Genomic DNA, 18357 nt, shown 5'->3' with positions numbered 1-18357 from the left:
TTAAGACCTCTCATGCTAAAGATCAGTTTTATGATAGGAAGAGTAGAATTATATATGAAGGGAAATGGGACTATTGTAAGTTACATTCACTGTCCCTCTCGGCCAGGCCCATTCCTGTGGGAGAACTGCAATCTGCTCATAAAGACTGTATTTTCTACCCAATTACTCTCAAGCTGGGCCTCATGACTTGCTTCCACTAATGAAATGTGAATGGCAGGGATACAGGAACTTCACTAACAGCTGTTTAACTAAGATCCATCTAGCAAGTTCCTAATAAGAGCTGCCCCGCCATGTCAGTCTCAGAAGGAACAGACGATGCAGCTAAGCTGTGGCAGCAGACAAGCATGGAAGAGAAGGGCGTCTATTGTGAAAGCTTTCAAGGGATTGTAAAATCTGAGGATATGAAAGCTTCCAAAACCAGTAAGGATCTAAGAAAGTGTTTAAATGTGGAGGAAGATGTTCCGAGATGGGTAAATGCAAGTTATGAAGGATTTAAATTCACCTCTCGCAGGTCAAATGGACTCAATATAAGTACTGTTAATTAACAGCCTGTTTCCACGCCCACCTGCCCATTTCTGGGGGTGGGATCTTTTTCTCTTTCCCTGGGGCTCCCCCACCCCTTCTCCAACTACCAAGACCATGGGCCTAAGAATTTCAAATGTACACCCAAGAAAAGGGTTTTCTCCCTAAACTTTTATCTTCTGCCCCTAACATCCAGGTGTTCTCTCAGAATCTGCATCCAGGACAGCTCCAAAACAGTTACTAACAGGTCTGGCCCAGCCTCACAGACTGCTTCAGCTGAGCCTACATATGCCTACCCAGAGATGGGCCCACAACCTGGACAGCAATCAAACAACCAGCTGTTCCTGGATTTGGCCAATGGTCCAGTTTTTGCCCATGCCCTAAGGTCAGCAGGAAGTAGTCATGAATTATTAGGGCTCCCCTTATTCATTTATAATCAACAAAAGGCAACAAAAAATATATACATGAAAAATGTAAGCTAGGGATGATGCTCAGTAGTAGAACACTTCCCTAGCATGTGCAAGACCCCAGGTACCATCCTCGGTATCACACAACAAACAGACAGACAGAAAGACAGACAGACAAATCTGCTTGAATGCATAACAAAAGAATGAAAAATGGCCAGACTAGGATACACAGGCAGTAACTAGGGAGGGGAGCTTGGTGTTTCATACTTGGAGAGGAGTTTAGAATTAAGGGTGGCGAACAAGACACAGGAAGACCTCGGCAAGGGACTGTTCTGGACGTTCCAACCATCAGAATTGCTAGTCTCAAATTAAGATGTCTCCAGTGGGCCGCTGCTCCTGTGCTCCCATGCATACATGTATTGTACTAGGTCTCAAGTCATTTCTCCAACAACCGCAAATAAAACATCTCAGTGAGATTAACAAGACAAATTAGCCTAAAGCAGATGACCAGTCCACAAAACAAACTTTGAAAGAACACACTTACTGTCCAAGAGTTATAAACAAAGCAACAACAGCCAGAGAGATGGCTCAGTGGGCAAGAGCACATGACACTCCATGCAGAGGACTCAGAGATGGGTCCCAGCACTCACAAGGTGACTCTCACCTGTCTTCACTTCCAAGGGATCTGATGCCCTCTTCTGGCCCCAGTGGGCATTGGGTTCACATGATGCACAGACATTCATGCAGACACACACACACACACACACACACACACACACACACACACACACACACCACAGACACAGAGAGCTGGGACAGATTCTGCATGGCTTTCAGAAGCTGAGATCAGCTACTCGATACATCTTAATAGGGACAATTTCTGCCCATCAGAAAGAGCTTCTAACTAGGGTTTAAAAACATAGGCAAACAGATCACTAGGTTTTAGAGAAGATTCCTGAACTGAGCTAGGGAGACACAGATAGACGGTCCCTAAAACCTTTCCAACATCAAAGCGTGAGGATTTTATATGGATTCAGAGAGTGAACAGGGAGAAAAATTAAACTGAAATGTCTCAGGAGAAAAAGTTTGGAAGAACACAGAGTGATCTTAGACTTATGAAATTATGCAGTAAGTATGCATATAAGAAAGATGTCTGGAAGGATAACCACTAAATTGTTAACATTTGTTCTCTCTGGGGGATGTGAGCTATTTCACGTAAGGAACTGTGCTGAGGAGTTCAGTAAGCGTGAGATCAGCGCCCTGCAATGACAGCTATTACATTAGGGTAGGGCTGCTCAAACTTTTTGGCTTCAGTTTCTGTAATACTTTACAAAAATTATTTAGGCCCTTAGAAACACTGTTTGTATGTGCTACACACGAGCTATTATTAATACTTATTATATTATAATTTAGCTGGGTGTGGTGGCTCGTGACTGTAACTCCAGCATTTGAGAGGTCGAAGAGAGAAGTGCAGGGAATTAATTGACAGTCAGTCTGAGCTACAGGGAAGACCTTGTCTCAAACACCAAAATACCACCACTACCACCACCACCACCACCACACCACCACCACCACCCCCCTTATAAAATCTTATTGTATCAGAAATTCAAATGGTTAACTTAAAACCATCACTTTACCTATTTTAATGTTTTTCTAAAAAAGAACTATATATTTCCAACAAAATATTATTTGTAATTTACATTTTATGTGTATACATCCATATGTGTTAATTTGTGAGGGTGTATATATACACATGTGCATACAGAGGTGAAAGGTCGACATCCGGTATTTTCCTCAAGTGCTTCCCATTTTATTATTTTAAGACTGGGTCCCTTGGGGCTGGTGAGATGGCTCAGTGGGTAAGAGCACCCGACTGCTCTTCCGAAGGTCCAAAGTTCAAATCCCAGCAACCACATGGTGGCTCACAACCACCCATAATGAGATCTGATGCCCTCTACTGGTGTGTCTGAAGTCAGCTACAGTACTTACATATAATAAATAAATAAATAAATAAATAAATAAATAAATAAATAAAGACTGGGTCCCTCACAAAAACTTGCCAATTTGGTGAGACTAGCTGGCCAGCAAGCCCAGGGGCCCTCAGGTCCACTTGTGCTGCTAAGGTTATGGAGGCTTAACACTGCACCCACCTTTTTATATAGGTGCTGAGCATCTAACTTGGATAGTCATACTTTCATGGAAAATGCTTTACTGAGTCATCTTCTGGCCCGTGATTTAGAGTTTTGCTAATCTCTTTAATGTCTGGTTTAAGAGAAGACATTAAAGATAGATTCTCTTACCTTTATTATACAATTTGTTACCATATCATGTACTCTCTGGAAAACACTACTGCAATTGAGAGTTACAAAAGGCTATTTATTTATTTATAAATACTTTTTTTTCCAAGAAAGGGTTCATCTGCATAGCAAAAGGCAATCTATTTATTTATTTTTATAATTGGTCCCCCCTCCCCCCAAATAAAGGGCTTATCTGTATAGCCCTGGCTGTTCTGGAACTCACTCTGTACACCAGGCTGGTAGGCTGGTTTCAAAGATCCCCTTGTCTTTGCCTTCTGATCCTGGGACTAAAGGTGTGTGCCATTACATCCAGCTCTAATAATATATTTTAAATTATTGTGAAATACACCCACAAACACACCCTTGTTCATTTACATTTTTTAAAAGATAAGGTCTTATATGTCCCAGGCTGGCCTACAACTTGCTATGAGTGTCAGGTATGCGTGGTCTCTCTGGGATAACAGACATAACATGCAACACTATGATAGACTTGCTTTTGTTCATTAGAGATGGGGTTTTGTTATGCAATCTAGGCTTGTCTCAGACTCTTAACCCTTCTGTCTCAGGTTCTCAGGAGGGTGTACGGGGCTATAGTTTTGACTTTACAGAAGAGACTCTTTGAGAGGTGTGGAGCCTATTCTCATATGCTAGGATATTGATCCTGCTTATCTAGACAAGCTGTGATTCCTAGGAAACGGTTAGATCTGATGTGCTTATACCTGCTGCTGGTGGAATAGGCCAGGAGGAAACTCATGCTCCAATGACTTAGTGAAGGAAGAGCCCAAAGAGTGCCGAGATGAAAACAACCCAGATATGAAGAACATGTGCATGTGTGTGCACAAGTGCATGTGCGTGATATAAATGGATGCATGGGTGTGTGCGTGTGTTCAAACCAGAGTGATTTTGGGTATCTTCCTTGGCAGCTCCCCATTCTATTTATTGAGGCAGGGTCTCTTTCTAAACACAGAGTGCTCCAATTCCAGTTAGCCTAGCTAGCCAGCTTGTTTTAGAGACACCCCTGTCCTGCCCCTGTCTCCTGAGTGTCGGGATCACAGGCCTCGTGTGCCAGGTTTTTATGCTGATTCTGGGTATCTGAACTCCAGCTCCAAGTTACCCAAGTTGGACTGAACTTGTGAGCCTTCTGTCTCATCTCAAAATGGTGGTATGAGTTTGTGTTACAAGCTCAGTTTTTTTTTAACTGTTTCCCCTCCCCTTCCATATTCCTGACTCTCTCACAAGACATCTATAATAAAGAGATTCCCAGCCACGAAACAAAAGCAAAATAGTCCTAATTCCTCAACAGAGTCAGATGAAAACTGCTGTTTTAGTTAGGGATTTACTGCTGTGAACAGAAACCATGACCAGGGCAACTCTTATAAGGATAACATTTTTTTTTCCATTTTTTATTAGGTATTTAGCTCATTTACATTTCCAATGCTATACCAAAAGTCCCCCATATCCACCCACCCCCACTCCCCTGCCCACCCACTCCCCCTTTTTGGCCCTGGTGTTCCCCTGTACTGGGGCATATAAAGTTTGCAAGTCCAATGGGCCTCTCTTTCCAGTGATGGCCGACTAGGCCATCTTTTGATATATATGCAGCTAGAGTCAAGAGCTCCGGGGTACTGGTTAGTTCATAATGTTGTTCCACCTATAGGGTTGCAGATCCCTTTAGCTCCTTGGCTACTTTCTCTAGCTCCTCCATTGGGAGCCCTATGATCCATCCATTAGCTGACTGTGAGCATCCACTTCTGTGTTTGCTAGGCCCCGGCATAGTCTCACAAGAGACAGCTACATCTGGGTCCTTTCAATAAAATCTTGCTAGTGTATGCAATGGTGTCAGCGTTTGGATGCTGATTATTGGGTGGATCCCTGGATATGGCAGTCTCTACATGGTCCATCCTTTCATCTCAGCTCCAAACTTTGTCTCTGTAACTCCTTCCATGGGTGTTTTGTTCCCAAATCTAAGGAGGGGCATAGTGTCCACACTTCAGTCTTCATTCTTCTTGAGTTTCATGTGTTTAGCAAATTGTATCTTATATCTTGGGTATCCTAGGTTTGGGGCTAATATCCACTTATCAGTGAGTACATATTGTGTGAGTTTCTTTGTGAATGTGTTACCTCACTTAAGGATAACATTTAATTGAGGCTGGCATACAGGTTCAGAGGTTCAGTCCATTATCATCAAGGCAGGAGCATAGCAGCATCAAGGCAGATGTGGGGCTGGAGGAGCTGAGAGTTCCACCTTTTGTTCTGAAGGCAGCTAGGAAGAGGGTCTTAAAGCCCACAATGACAAAATTCCTCCAAAAAGGCCACACCTCCTAACAGTGCCATTCCCTGAGCCAAGCATACAAAACATCACAACTAGATTAGATACAACTCCAAGAGGAGACACTGGAGGAGACACTGGAGGAGAATGACGCCGAGTCTGCAAGGAGTCACACAATGGTGAAACCGAGATTTTATACAGAACCGCAGTAATAGATTCTACTAGATGGAGTTCAACATTTTTAACTTTGAGACTTGGTCATGGTCATGTTTAAATTGGGGGGGTGTACGGTTTGTCCAGTAATATAATGCAGAACCTTAAAAAAAGATTCTTTCAATCTTCTTGTCTCTGCCTGCCAAGTGCTAGGATTATAGGCAGAAACAAAGTTATCACTGGCTTAACTGTGGTGAGAATAATTGGCCTGGGTTAATTATTCCAATCACTAACTGCTTTTTCACTTTGTTGGAAACAGAAGTAAAGTTGTTGATACAAGGGGACTTGACAAAGCAGACAAGAACCTCCCGACAGGCAGAGAAACTACCGAGCCCTGGAAAGAGAAGACACACTCATCTTCACATGAAAAGCTGGATAGGTGGAGACTTGAGAATTCTTGTGCTAAGCTTGGCAGTTTTTATTTTTAAAGACCCCCAACCATCAAGGACAAAGGTTCAGAGCCCACACTATTCTATGAAAAGCACAATTTAACCAGAAAGATAATTAACATAACCTTGTTCTCCCTCGAGGCAGAGAAAATCTGAAGACTTAACAGAACAGAGTGTTGAAGAGAACCAGGCATTATGCCACACTGATATGCTTGGCATTCTAGAGACCTTAAGATTTATACCCTGTACTCAAATACTTTTAATACGATGGTCTCATTAAACTAATGCTTACAACAGGGGGTTGGTAAGTTATAGTCTGTGGGCCAAACATGACTAGCTGCCAATTTTGTGAAGTTTTACTGGAATACAGCCACATCTATTTGTTTACACATTGTTAAATATGGTTATTTCTACACCACAGAGGCATAGATAAACCTTTGTGATAGAGATCGTGAGTCCTACAAAACAGAAAATATTTACTACTTGGCCCTTTACAGAGTTTGCCTTCTTAACGCAGACATAACATCCAGTAGACGCGAAAGATACATTAGAGGCTCTCCTGGCAGTTTGTTCATTTTATAGTTGAGTAAAACGAGCCTCAGAAAATTGAAAAAGCAATACATGGAGTGCAGAGAGGACGAGAGCAAGCCTGCGAGCGCATGGGACTCCCTCTGCTGCTTCTGAGCACACGCATCACAGACAAGGAACACTCTGCCGAAAGCAAGAGTCCTGCCGAGTCTCTCAAAAGTCACATATGGTCTTGGCACAGAAATTGTTTTTTCAACACCTGGGTAACCAGGCTGTGGCAGTCCCAGGAGGGCAGCCGTGCCCTCAGCATCAGCTCTAGCCAACCCCTGAGGAGTTAGATCTGAGAAAGAGCCACTTTCAAGGCCCTGCCTCATTAGTCCCTGCTGCCACCAATCTAGCTCAGAGAAAATTGATCCTTCCCCCATGCCTGCTGCACCAAGGCCAGCCTTGGGTAAAAAGGTTTTGTTCATAGAGGATTTGTTAATTGAGTCATCACTGTATAATGAAAACCCAGAGCTTTAGCCAGTACCAGGTCATGTGACTTTGGGGTAGCTAAATTTGTACATTTGCATTAAAAGAAGGTTCTTTTTAGAAGCAATGGGCAAGTGTTTTAAGACAAAGAAAATAAGAAATGGAAAATACATCATATTTTTATCATCTCACCCCCACACAACCATTCTTGTTACTCTGATTGTAATGGTAGGCAGTTTTGATTTGTTTATGCTTAATGAAAAGTCCTCAGATCCTAAGTGAAGCAGTTTTACAAAGCAATGAAGCCACTATGTTGGTTTAGCTTGTCATTTAAAACACTACATAAAGAAGTATCAAATTGCTGCATCAACCTCTAGCCCTACAATGGAACCCAGGGCCCTCAGCCTACTAGCAAAAGTTCTACTAATGAGCTCCATCTCTAGGTGCTGTAGCACACGGACTGCAATGACGGTATCAGACACACACACACACACACACACACACACACACACACACACACACACACACACACACACATAGAGTCATTTTGCCCATTACACAAAAATGACACAAATGCCTCCATGTGTAGATGTTTTTACACTGTTTAATTGTGCTAGACATAAACATCTTTAACTACTTGAGACTCTAGCAATGCTATTGGAACAACTGACTGACTGGTTGCACTTGGAGCATCAAATTGTGATTCATTTAAGAAAGTCTTAGCTCACACATTCCAGTTTCTGTTTCCTCAGGATCTCCTACATTTTCTAATATATTTATGTTCAGCCTATAGGATAAATCTTCAATAACAAGAGTTCATGTTGGTCTCAATCACAACCAGGACAACATTGCCAGAAAGTCATTAATAGTCTCTGATGGGAAAGCTCATTAATAAAAGTAAAAATGTACAAAGGCTGAGAATGTTTTATTAAAGGTATCTATTATGATACTGGGCACCTGAGACATTGATCTTTCTGTATCTCTCAGAAACAAAAACATCTAATTATTGTTACTGATACATTACAAAGCCTGCCTAACATCCAGGTTCATATCCAGCCTGCAGTAATCAACAAGAAAAATAATCATGCCGAATTAGCACAAACTTTGAAACATACCTCTTATCTTAACAAAGGATGCTTCAATGCTCTAGTTAAAAATTATAGCACCCAATTCCTCATAATTCAGGCTGCCTGGATTGCCTCAAGTTGTAAACATCTATTTAAAGATAGGCCCACCCGCACCCCTCCTATTTTTGAGAAGAAATGCTGATATGCTGCCTACTGTGGCCACAAATTCCCAGGCTCAAGTGGTTTTCTTTCCTCTGCCTCCTGAATAGCTGGGTCTGTAGGTGTCTGTCACTAGACTTGACTGCCGACTCTTTCTTTTTTGTGGATAATGGTAGAAGATACAAAATACATCTGACTGTTTTAAGATAAAATTTATTTCTTCTATTAATATTTACACCAAGGCATGACTGCTTTACACTAAGCTGCACATAGCTAACATGTGCAGTCTGGCAAATTTGAACATGTATATATTCAGGAAGCCATCACTTCTAGACACTTCCATGGGTTTCTTTATTTTTGAGTCAAGGTCTCATGTAGCACATACTGGCCTTAAACGCAGTATGTACCCCAGGATAACCTTGACCTCATGATCCTGCAGTCCCTGCCTCCGAAGTATGGAGATCACAGTGGGACTACTATACACGTACTTCTTACTAAGTTAATGTTCTGTACTAAGCAGGGTCTTTTCCAGGACACCCATAGACAGACTTGCAGCATCTACAGTTGTCTCCGTTCTGTAATCACTCATTCTCCAATGGTGTGGGCAGAACTGCTGGAGGCAGGGGCTATGTCCCCAGAAGTGGACTTCACCTTGACAGGCTTCTTTGTAGGGTACCCTCTGAGCTATAGAACCACTGGGCGGGCGGGCAGACAACAGTAGGGTTTTTTTTTTTTTTAAAGATTTATTTATTTATTTATTTTATGTATGTGAGTACACTGTAACTATACAGATGGTTGTGAGTCTTCATGTAATTGTTGAGAATTGAATTTTTAGGACCTCTGCTTGCTCTGGTCAACCCCGCTCACTCCAGTTGATACCGCTTGCTTTGGTCATCTTCGCTTGCTAAGTCCCTGCTCAATCCGGCCCAAAGATTTATTTATTATTATACATAAGTACACTGTAGCTGTCTTCAAATGTATCAGAAGAGGGGGTCAGATCTCATTAGGGGTGGTTGTGAGCTACCATGTGGTAACTGGGATTTGCACTCAGGAACCCTTGGAAGAGTAGTCAGTGCTCTTAACCGCTAAGCCATCTTGCCAGCCCCAACAGTAGCTTCCCCCACCCCCCGCCCCGTTTTTTTTTTTTAATTAGGTATTTTCTTCATTTACATTTCAAGTCCTCCATACCCCACCTCCCCTCCCCACCCACTCTCACTTCTTGGCCCTGGCGTTCCCCAGTACTGAGGCCCAACAGTAGCTTTTAAGTGTTCTGGTTAGTACCAGTCTTCTGGGAAGGCTGATAGGCCTGTCTTATACGAATGCAGAATTACAGACTAAACGCACTTCTCAAAAGTGGTCATTCTTTAAACAAGCAGCATTTTAAAACAAACGAAAGAAGAATTAATTCAATTATTTAGATCCAGGCCTTTGGGACATTTACAACAATTTAGTTTCTTTTTGTAATGCTATGAGTGTTTGAAGGCCTTTCTTTTCTTCTGAGATAGAAAAGAACACTCAGGTGATTGTCTTCTTTTAAGACTTATATTTACGGGCTGGAGAGATGGCTCAGTGGTTAAGAGCACTGACTCCTCTTCTGGAAGTCCTGAGTTCAAATCCCAGCAGCCACACGGTGGCTCACAACCATCTGTAATGAGATCTGATGCCCTCTTCTGGTGTGTCTGAAGACAGCTACAGTGTACTTAGATATAATAATAAATAAATCTTTGGACAGGAACAATATAGCTTCACCCGATTCCCACTTATGCTCCCTACCTCTGCTTTCTGAGAGTAGATAAAAACGTTATCAGGCAGCTTCCTGGCCCTGCTGCTAGGCCGTGTCACCCAGTCCCTGACTTGTTGGACTCTATCCCTCAGAACCGTAAGCCAAAATAAATCTTAAAAAAAAAAGACTTATATTTACTACCATTATGTGTGTGCACAACGTATGTGAGAGCAATGTGTGTGTATGTGTGTGTGTGTGCGCGCGTGTGAATGTGCCACAGTACAGAAATGGAAGTTGGAGTTGGTTCTCTATCTTTATCTGGGTCCCAGGTATTAAATCAGGCCACCAGGTTTCCACAACAAGGGCCTTTACCAACTGAATCATCTCACTGACCAACTTCCATTTTTGTTTTATCAAGCGAGACAGGGTTTCTCTGCATAGCTCCGGCCTCTCTGGAACTCTCTCTGTAGACCAGGCTGGCCTCAAACTCAGAGATCCACCTGCCTCTGTCTCCTGAGTGCTAGGATTAAAGGCGTGTAGTATCTGTTCTTATAAGTTTAATGGCTGATGTGTCTTCTATCTGATTTCCTTTTTTAACAGTTTACAATTTTGAAAATCTGGTGCCAATGGTCAAAGATCAATTCTAGGTTGTTGGTTGGTTTTAAGAACATATGGTAAGCACCTCCCACTCAGGATTCCATTCTTTTATTCTGTTTTGTTTTGTTTTTTCCAGACAGGGTTTCTCTGTGTAACCCTGGCTGTCCTGGAACTCACTCTGTAGACCAGGCTGGCCTCGAACTCAGAAATCCACCTGTCTCTGCCTCCAAGTGCTGGGATTAAAGGGGTGCGCCACCACTGTCTGGCTAGTGAATTACACTGAGAGCCACTGTTCAGAACATATCTACTAGGTATTTAATGTCACTAATTCGTGATCCCTACATTAAGTCTTATACAAAGCATTTCTTCAGATCCTTCATCCTGTTAGCTGCTCTCTCTTTGGGGGTACTTAACCCTTACATAGTCACCTGTAACAAACTCTTTCCTTTCACTTTTATCTATTTCATGCATTCTAAGTTTCCACCTAAGTGCGCACTGTGTACATAACAGCTTACCCAGATCCTGGAACACAGTAGGCCCTCAGTCACTGTAGAGGAAACAAATATGTCTCACTACTCTTTTCCCCATTAGCTTAGCACTGTTCAAATGCTCATTCCTATTACTGCATGTCTATATTTCTATTTCCAAATCAGTGTCCTGGCCACATCCTTGGGCTGCTCCAGTCTGATCTAACACTAGCATGGACTCACGTCTCCCAACGTTCCATTCTGAACACCTTTAGCTCTGGACCCTTGCCACGTCTTTTCATCTAAGAACTAGCTCTTTAGCTAAGTGCTTAAATCTCACTGTAACATTACTTTCTTGCATTATTTTCCATTAATTTTCCCTTTAAGACCCCGTAGTAGGGCTGGAGAGAGAGAGCTCAGCAGTTAAGACCTGCTCTTCCACAGGTCCTGAGTTCAATTCCCAGCAACCACATGGTGGCTCATAGCCATCTGTAATGGGAATCCAATGCCCTCTTCTGGTGTGTCTAAGGACAGCGATAGTGTACTCATATACATAATAAATAAATCTAAAAAAAAAAAAAGAACCCTGTAGTAGTCATATAGAAGTACTTCTGTCTTCAGAGTTCATAATTCTAGATTATTGAGATGTAGTAGTGCAGGCAGCTACAAAACTGCAGCTAGCTGTCAAGTAGTGGGGTGCAGCCATGCCAGTGTGCATTGACTATGGATGGCTCTATAGTACTGTAGCATCATTAAGTGGTTACAAAAGGGGACAAGCTTACAAATCTACAATAAGTACTTGTGGGCCTTTAAGAAAGAAGAGTTACTTTTTATTGATGAGGCACACTGAGTGTTTCCACGAAGAAGACTGATTGCTGTTTTTCAAATAGGTAACTAAATACCTAGACACTAATTCCAAACTATCCCAGCAAGGACAACAGTCTAGTTCTTCCAGCCTCATCTGGGCAGCTAGAAATCTACTGAGACACATGTAATTGAGAGGTCACCCAGGGATTCAGGCAGGGTCTGTGTTCTGACTTTCATTTTCTACTTTATACAGACAAATTCTTCTAGCTCTTTTAGCCAGATTAGAGTGAGCTGGAGAGACATGAGTGCAGATCCAAGGGATCTGCCACTCTTTCGGGGACCTGTAGGCACCTGCATACATATGGCATTTATACACACACAAATAAAAGTAATAAAGACATCCAGGTAGGGATTTAATCCACGACTTTAATCCTAGTCATCCGGAAGAAGAGGGAGGCAAATCTCAGAGGTCAAGGCCAGTTTCATCTACAGAGTGAGTTCCAGGACAGCCAGATATACAGAGAAACTTAGTCTTGAAACACCTCTTAAATAATAATGATGATGATGATGATGATGATGATGATGATGATGTTATTATTATTATTAAAAACATCTTAAAAGGAAAAAAAGAGAGTACATTTTATATCAAATTTTGGGAAGCCACTTGGTACTCAACTTGTGTGTGCCCCAAAGAAAGAAGACATGAGAAAGGGCATTTTCTCCTACAATTGTAGACTCTGCTTCAGTCGCTGCTTGATTTTGACTATTCTCCACTGTCTCCAGGAGGCCAGTTAGATATTTTATTTCCAGTTAAACTGCTATCTGAGGAATGATTGATCTGGTAGGAGTTATTTCTATCCTATCAACGTTGGAAGTCAGTTTGTTATTCTTCTGGGTCTGATTTTGCTTAACACCAGGTTTTGCTATATTGTTTCATATTATTGGACAGTAATTCATTTATTCTCCACTAACTATGCATCCCATTCTACAAACAAGCAAGCAAGCAAACAAACAATTTATTCATCCTACTATTTATGGACATTTGGTTTGTTTCTGATTATTTTCGTTATTACAAATAATGTCATTCAATTTTCTATAGCAAAAATTAGAAAAACAGATGGGCAAGGTGGGATGCATGCCCATCCCAGTTGTCAGAAGGCAGAGGCAAGCAGATCTCGATGAGTTTAGCTGCGCTGATCTACAAAGTGAGACCCTAGCTCAAAACAAAAACAAAAATTAGACATACAAAGGTATACATGAAACAAACCATTAAACGTATGAGACAATCTCCATAATGGACTCAGCAGTAAGGCATTTGTAGGATAAAAGCTGACTTCAGTGAAGCACTGGCTGACTGGGACAGGAACTGAATAGATGCGAACAGGAACAAAAGAGAGAATTTCATGTATGTGAATATGTGACGCCACAAAATCCAATTTACTAAAACTTACAAAACCTTATCAATATAATAGATACATTTTTCCATGATAAAGAAAATATTTTTATGACTAAACTAATTCCTACCTTATGGCTACATCAACAAATTCTCTAGGGCTGAATATTTAGACTAAAACAAATACAAATTCCCCATGAAGCAATATGTTGTTATTTCTAGAACAACCAACGAAGTGAAAAGTACAAAAAGAGAAAGGCTATCAAGAGTTTGCAAATTTTCAAAGAAAAAAAATCAGAAAATAGTTATGTATGTGATTATTTGAACATGAGGAAATATAGGGCTAACATCCCATCCATTGATAACACTAGCTTATTGTGGCATTGCATTGGCGATTGTGCCCTCCAAACTGATGTCCACCTGATGTCTCAGGATGAAAGGTTACTTGGAAGTCTTCTTTATGACCAGTCAAGCTGAAGTCATATTGGGTTAGACTAGCCAACTACTGGAGTTGTCTTAGTAAGAAAGGACATATGGCCACAGGAAAACAAGAGACAACGATGGGGTGACATAGAACACAGGTGGCAGTGTTGCAGCCATAAACTAGGGTGTGAAGACATGACTTCCAGGAGCCTCAGACGGCTGGGAGGGCAGGGAGAGATTCCCTACGTTATTTGGAGAGATGTGACCTAGATGGCTTAGTTTGCATTTGTGGCCTTAGAACTGGGATAGAGTAAATTCTATGACGTTACAGAGTCCATGTTTATCTACTATGGGAAAGTAACAGACTGAGGAATGGAATATTATATAACAATGTAAAGAAATGAAATAGCCAAACGTCCTGTAACACGGATAAACCTTATAAACAATATGGTAGATATTAGAAGCAGACCACATTTACTGTAAAGCAGTTTTAGGGAAGGAAATTTCTAGAATAAGCAAATGTATAGGGACAGAAAATAGATTAGTGGCTGCTCAACAAGGGTAGAATTGGGAGGGGGTTCTTTTGGAGATGATAAACATGTTCTAAAATTAATTGTGATGACTAGCTATTCTGTGAATGTGTCAAAAATCCACAGGTTCATGCAATTCAATTTTAATTTATTTTTGTTTTTTTAAGACAGGGTCGGGTTATATAGCCCAAGCTAGCCTTGAACACATTAGCAGGCTTCTGCCCATTTCCCAAGTCTAGGATTACAGATGTGCAAACATGTCTAGATTTAAATTGTATAACTTCAATGGTAAGTTCTACAGCATATGAATTGTATATCATATATAGTATGAAAATGCAAAAAAGTAAAAACAAATAGAAGAAAGGAAACACAGGAAATAGAGATAAGTTATGTACAAAAGGTTGCTTTTCTTGTAGATGATTATTTTGTTTATTTTTGTGGATACTGTATTGACAAGTGGAAGAATAGGAAAATGGGAGGTGAAACCCAACATGACTCTCTGTCTCTCTCTGTCTCTCTCTACCCTTTCTCTCCCCCACTTTGTTCCCTGCTCCGCCCTACACACCCTAATCTTTGTGAATGGTTCCCGAGAGGTTGGAGGTTTAACTAGAGGACATGCTTACTATGTGTAAAAGAAGTTGGGTTCAATCCAAACACCAAACTCAAACCAAACAGCCAAAATCAGAGAAAGCTCTTCCCCATAGGAGAGCAAACTCAAGGCTTTGTGCTAGGAAGGTACTGTCTATCACGCCCATTTGTCTTTCTGATTACTAGTGTGACATGACTCACAGTTGCATTATTTTTACAGCTCAGTTTTGGGTAAAATACACATGATATTTTAAAAATTCCATTGTATATTTTATTAGTCATATATAAATAAATGCTCTTTGGGAAAAAGACATAGAGTTTTGCATGTATATTATTTCTTCTTCTCTTCTATTTAACTGAACCACTACACCTTCTTCTTGTATCTCTAATCTATCTTAACTTTTAATTTTTTTAACCACTAAACCAAGAAGTAACACTCAAAACCACAATTAGTACAATTTACCTAAAGAAAAAAACCCACTACCCCAACAGGAAACAGGTATTTCTATCTTTCTATTACCTAAATACAGAGTAACAGTATGAGGAAAAGTTGCAATGTTTAAATCTGAATTGAGATTTCTTTTTTTTAATAATAAAAAAAAGCAACACTGTATTGAAAGTAGATTTTTAAAGTGCATTTTATATTTTGCATTCCTTTGGCTTTGTGTGTTGATGGATGTGAGTGGATTGAACAGTGGATCTTCCATAAGGAAGAGGTGCAGAGTCAAAGGTCTTTGAAGATGCTCAAGGATTGTTCTGCTGTATAAGTGCGGCTCACACTCATCCCCCTGTGTCTGAAAAGCAGTTCTCCAGGTGCTCTGGCCAGGCACTGTGTAGCACAGTGAGCCGTGCCCTGACACCAGCTCCCATAGGTGATCACCATCTTCACACTTGGTTTATTTTAACTTCAGGACATTTGTTTAACCCAAAATGCATTAGTTTAGCACTTATGTCATGATTTTTCATAAAGTTTCCCCCTTATTGTCAATTCTTTTTTTTAATACAAAAATGCTTCTTTTTTTCTTTCTTTTTTTTTTTTTTGATTTAAGTTTTGTTGCATTATGATGAGAAAAGATACATAATTTCAATTTATCTGAATTTGTTAACACTTAAAAACATTTTTCTTTTTTTTCGATACAGGGTTTCTCTGTATAGTCCTGGCTGTCCTAGAACTCACTTTGTAGACCAGGCTGGCCTTGAACTCAGAAATCCGCCTGCCTCTGCCTCCTGAGTGCTGGGATAAAAGGCGTGCACCACCACGCCTGGCTTAAAAACATATTTTTAGTAAATAGACTTACATCACATTCTTCTTTCCCTTTTGTTCCCCAGCTTCTCCCGGAGAGATCCCCCGGGATATAAATAATTTTGAATTATGTAAGCTCTTCTGAAAACCATAGTATAGTATAAAAACATCAAATAAACACTCCTACTAATAAAGAGGCTAAGATAGAAGAAGCATGATTTCAAGACCATTATGTGGCACACAGCAAGATCCTGTCATGTACAAATAAGCAGAAAGTATATATGGGTTGTACAATATTGGACCTATTTCTCCCATTACCAAATTAGAGAGACCATGGGATGACAGTCGACAAATTTCTAATTTCTCATATTTTTGAATTTCAATTGATTAGGATATGTTGGTAATATTAATTTTTATATTAAGAGATTAAGAAAAAGTGATTGTTACTTCCTGTTAATTTTCTTGTTAGAGGTGGAATTATGTTTGTGTGGGTTTGTTAAAAGATTACTTGCTTGCTTCTTCTAGGGTGTAGTTTCCCTCCTTGTGTTGGTGTTTTCCATCTATTATCCTTTGTAGTGCTGGATTTGTGGAAAGATATTGTGTGAATTTCGTTCTGTCATGGAATATCTTGTTTTCTCTGTCTATGGTGATTGAGAGTTTTGCTGGGTATAGTAGCCTAGGCTGGCATTTGTGTTCTCTTAGGGTCTGTATGACATCTGCCCAGGATCTTCTAGCTTTCATAGTCTGGTGAGAAGTCTGGTGTAATTCGGATAGGTCTATCTTTATATGTTACTTGACCTTTTTCCCTTATTGTTTTAAAAATTCTTTCTTTGTTTAGTGCATTTGGTATTTTGATTATTATGTGATAGGAGGAATTTCTTTTCTGGTCGAATCTATTTGGAGTTCTGTAGGCTTCTTGTATGTTCACAGGCATCTCTTTCTTTAGGTTAGGGAAGTTTTCTTCTATAATTTTGTTGAAGATGTTTACTGGTCCTTTAAGTTGAGAATCTTCACTCTCTTCTATACCTATTATCCTTAGATTTGGTCTTCTCATTGTGTCCTGGATTTCCTGGATGATTTGGGTTAGGAGCTTTTTGCTTTTTGCATTTTCTTTTACTGTTGTGTCAATGTTTTCTATGGTATCTTCTGCACCTGAGATTCTCTCTTCTATCTCTTGTAGTCTGTTGGTGATGCTTGCTCTATGACTGCTGATCTCCTTCCTAGGTTTTCAAAATCCAGGGTTTTTGGGGACCTCCCTTTGTGATTCTTTATTGTTTCTAGTTCCACTTTTAGATCCTAGATGGTTTTGTTCTTTTCCTTCGATTATTTGATTGTTTTCCTGTAACTCTTAAAGAGGAAACAACAAAAATCTCTTAAAGGGCTTCTAGCTGCTAACCTGTGTTCTTCTGTATTTCTTTAAGGGAGTTATTTATGCCCTCCTTAATGTCCTCTATCATCATCATCATGAGAAGTGATTTTATTTCTGAATCTTGCCTTTCCAGTGTGTTGGGGTATCCAGGACTTGTTATGGTGGAAGAATTGGGTTCTGATGATGCCAAATAACCTTGGTTTCTGTTGCTTATGTTCTTACACTTGCCTCCCGCCATCTGGTTATCTCTAGTGCTACCTGCCCTAGTTATGTCTGAATGGAGCCTGTTCTTCCTGTGATCCTGGTTGTGTCTGAATTCCTCCAAGTCAAGATGTCTCTGTGATCCTGTGATTTTGGGATCCTGCAATCCTGAGATCCTGGGTGTGTCTGAGCTCCTGGGAGTCAAGCTGCCTTTGGGACCTTGAGATCCTGGTGTGACCAAGCTCCTGTGATCCTGTGATCCTTTGATCCTGGGCACCTTGGAGCACCTGGGAGTGGAGCTGCCTCTGGTTGTTGTGGGGCTGGCTGTAGAGTTTCCACCCAAGGTCTGCTCAGGGCGCTGGCCCAGACAGACCGGAAGGAACCCGTGCTATTGGTCTCTTGAGATTTCTTAATACATAGTACTACACATAAACAGCAGACAGAACCCAGACCAATTGTCATGATTGTCAATAATGACAAATGTGACCATGCTTTATAGATAAATTAACAAGTAGCAAGCTGAATTGGACTCTTATTGCCACCTGTCAAAGAAATCTAATGACTCCTTGATTATGATCTGCTTCATATGCTCAAATACCAACAAAGAGACAGCTAAAGGCTTACTCTAGCCAACTGTACTTAAAAAATATGATTTAGGGCTGGAGAGATGACTAGCTATTAAGAACCCTGGTGG

General features: G+C 40.7%; 1 protein-coding gene across 2 annotated transcripts in view; it reads right to left on the bottom strand.

Moving 5' to 3' along the window:
* The window catches only part of Adk (adenosine kinase), a 395996-nt gene that overhangs the window by 39300 nt on the left and 338339 nt on the right, over nt 1-18357 (bottom strand). The window lies entirely within an intron of this gene.

The sequence above is a fragment of the Mus musculus genome, chromosome 14 (assembly GCF_000001635.26).
Source record: "Mus musculus strain C57BL/6J chromosome 14, GRCm38.p6 C57BL/6J".
Lineage (NCBI taxonomy): Eukaryota > Metazoa > Chordata > Mammalia > Rodentia > Muridae > Mus > Mus musculus.
This window is presented reverse-complemented; position numbering and strand designations above follow the sequence as displayed.